Below are 3,737 nucleotides of genomic sequence, written 5' to 3'. Positions count from 1 at the left end.
ATTGCACAGAATATTGCACAGTCAATAAATAAAAAACTATAATATAGCTGCACAGTGGTTTTTACATGAGTTATTGTGGTTATACTGTAGTGCATTATTATAGAGTCTGGTGGCAGCAGGAATGAATGACCTGCGGTAGCGCTCCTTGTTACAGACAGGGTGTCTAAGTCTTTGACTAAAGGAGCTGCTCAGCTCCTCTACAGTCTGGTACAGGGGATAAGAGGTGTTGTCCATGATGGATGTGAGTTGGACAGCATCCTCCTTTCAGCCACTTCCTCCATTGAGTCCAGAGGGCAGCCCAGGACAGAAGTGGCCTTCCTCACCAGCTTATTCAGTCTCTTTCTGTCCCGCTCTGGGCTGCCAGGGGCCCAGCAGACGACAGCGTAGAGGAGGTCTGTTATGCCAAATGAATCATTGATAGGCAGCATCCGGCTTCCTATTCTAGGTGCTTTTGTTTCTGCCACTTAAAGATGGGCTGCCTATGTGAAGTGCTCTATAAATATTATTTAGTATTATAATTATTTTCTAAATAATTTATATCATTACTATCTTCAGCTACATGGCTTTGATCTGCATCTTTTTTTTTTACAACAACTCTCAACTGCCTGTAAATGCATAATCTGCTCATTCGAACCAAATTGGTTTGCATGTCTTAACATTGGCACAGCAAGTTCTGTAGATCACTAGCAACACAGCCACTTATTGAACGTATTTAAAGAGGAAATTGCAAGTGCAAGTTAACGCACCTTAATTGGAATCTTCGAGGATCAGGGGCAGAGTCTGTAAATTGTTTAAATGAGGGCAAGTTCAAACTGTGGGCTTAAAAGAAAACAGAAAACTGACCATTGCTTAGATTTATTTTAAATTTGTTACATTGTGCATTAAATATTATCACCGGGTGGACAGGGTGCAAGAAATTATAAAACTACCGATATATCATTAAAAAATGCAGTGTCTTCCTGGACGAACTGGATAACAAAAATAAAAACAAACAGGCTTCAAGGAATTTTACAGGCCTGAAAACAGCCAGAACCTAGACCTAATGTCTAAATCAACAGCTCAAGTTCCATTTTTTTCCTGTAATGTTTGTTGCATAAAGGTTTTTTTTTTTTTGCAGACCACTGGTCTGAGAAGATATAGTATTACTGCTCTAAAAAGCTCAAAGAAGATCACTGATTAACTTTGTCTGCTGTCTGTATACTGTTTATTGAAATGTTTTATTGATTGTGTATGTCCAAGTCTTCCCCGCTTACACACATGGTGTTTTTCCCGGATTAACCCTTATTGGGACAAACCTGCCAGTTTACCATGTGATTTTTCCCAAACATGCTATGCCTTACATTGCCACCATATCTGTCTTGCTGTCCCACACATAGCATTTTAGCGAAATTGCTGCAGGGGTCAGACAAAGACTACAGCCACACCATTGCAGAGAATGATGAGCGGTTTGCCTGGCTCCATTTTAATTTGATATATAACTTTATACAACCTTTTTCCTCCTGTCGAGTGTATCTTGGTCTTGACAGTATTACATGGTTCTGATTGGCTTTGTCAGACACCCTGATTATTGTCAAAAATTTTAATTTGCCAAACTACTTTTAAATACATTCATTGAATAGTGATGCTGACTAAAATTAATTAACAAGCTATCTAAAAGGTGACCAAGAAAAAAAATTAATAAATATAAAGTGTCTTAAAACTTATTTTTTTTATATTTTTTTAACAGAGATCAAAAGAAAATAATTTTTATTTTTTTCCCAATCAATTAGGTAAAAAAAAAAGAACAAAAATAACTTTTTTCCCGTTCTTGCAAATGAAGCAGCAGAGGCTACATCTATAACCTTGTTTCATGTATGTAACCTTTGAAGAGGTTAACTTTGGTATCAGTGGTACCAGACTTCCCCTGCGGCAGCAACAGCAAACCCCAACACACACTTAAATAAAATCCCTCAGCCAGAAGCTCAAGCAAAGCTACAGCACACACATAAACACAACCTTATATACACACACAGACACACACATCAAGTAGCAAAGGCTACCCCATCCCACCCCCCACCCCTGCAGCCTTCTTTGTATTCATCAGATGTTTTTTTAGTGAACCTGAGGCTTGGCTTTTAAAGATTATACAGCACTTACTTCCTCCAGATCAGGTGGGATATTTTTTTTTACAGGAAACTGCCTGATCCACTGTCCCAGAAGGAGTGCTAGCAGTGCAACTCAAACCCAAACATAAACACAGACAAAAGAAAAGACTCAAACACAAACGCATACTAATGGGCACCTGAGGATGAACGTCACATTATTTATTAGCAACACAAACAACGAAGGGGTCCGTCTGGACTGTATTTCCTCTTGTGATTACCCGGCATGAAGAATATAGTGTCGACACCCACAGATGGTGAAGCAGTGTGGACAGAAATCTATCGTTCAGCTGCTTTTCGCAAGAGAAAAAAAGAAAACAAAGTCCTGATATTTGAGCTTAAAAGCTAAGTCTGTGACTTTTGTAATTTAACATATAAATTAGGGACGTAAAATAAAAAGATAACTTAAGATTAATTGTTGATTAATAATGTATCACAAAAAAAAGTATTACTTTATATTAATTCATAACGCCCACTTTGAACAATTTTTTTATTTAGTGCTGTAATGTTACCACCATATGCAAAACATTTGTAAAATGATCGAAAAAGACATGCTAGAAATCAGCACGGTAGACGGGAATGGCTTGTGTATGTTAATGCACTTCATGGAGCCAATTTTAAACATTCCTGTAAGATCAACCATACATCTCAAAAGGTATTGCACACAGTGTCTTCTGGCACTGAAATACTCAAAACACAGAGCTATATCACGGTTACTGTCCACCTCATAAGGAAGAGGTAACAAAGCCATATATCTTTTAATGATAGTTTTACATCTCTGTATATAAGAAACGAAGGAAATCAAAAGTGTTTCACTTATCTTATTCCACTATTTTTATTCAGTACCCAATACGGTTATCTCTTATTAATATGTAATGTGTAAGAAAACATTTCTAATAATTCATTCAGCTTGCACAAAAAGTACTTTCAATATAATAATTCAGTGCATTTTTAAAATCAGCATATTGTAAAAACTAGGGCTGAAACAATTAATTAGATTAATCGTGATTAATAAGTTATTGAAATAATTATCAACTAATTAAGAATTGGGGTACAGAGACTCTAAAACATGCCTTTAGCTGACAGAGCAACCCACTTAGAGGAGTAATTATATTAAAATTGTAAAAGTAATATGCACAAATTTTGCATTAAAGATAAAAATAAAACTCATCATCTGGCAATATGCTCTATCCAGAACTCCTCAAGTGGAAAGTTTCACCTGGTTTAATTTCAGAAAAAATGTTCTTTAAGGAATCTTTGGCAATCCGATTAATAATCGAAAAAATTATCAACAGATTATTGATTTGCAAAATAACCGTTAGTTGCAGCCCTAGTAAACACACATTTTTAAGTTTTAAAGAAAATGTCAGATTCTCAATTAATCACTTGTCAATCGATAAGATGCATCGCTACTGCAGAAATATAAAAATAGCTGATTATTATTGAGTAAAACAATATATTAGTTGATAATAGTCTGAATTGAATACATGATATTGACTTCATGGCTTTTTAAAATCTATGATGTAGTTTTTTTCTTCGGATGTGTTAGTCAAGATGATTTTGATCAAAGCCAGACTAACTTACGTCCTATATATA

At 35.7% G+C, this 3,737-nt stretch overlaps 1 protein-coding gene across 3 annotated transcripts in view; it reads right to left on the bottom strand.

Moving 5' to 3' along the window:
• Positions 1 to 3,737, bottom strand: part of LOC107085289 (transducin-like enhancer protein 4) — a 62,500-nt gene that overhangs the window by 45,032 nt on the left and 13,731 nt on the right. The window lies entirely within an intron of this gene.

The sequence above is a fragment of the Cyprinodon variegatus genome, unplaced genomic scaffold (genome assembly GCF_000732505.1).
Source record: "Cyprinodon variegatus isolate N-32 unplaced genomic scaffold, C_variegatus-1.0 Scaffold121, whole genome shotgun sequence".
NCBI lineage: Eukaryota > Metazoa > Chordata > Actinopteri > Cyprinodontiformes > Cyprinodontidae > Cyprinodon > Cyprinodon variegatus.
Note: the sequence above shows the minus strand (reverse complement) of the source record. Positions and strands in the feature narration are given on the sequence as shown.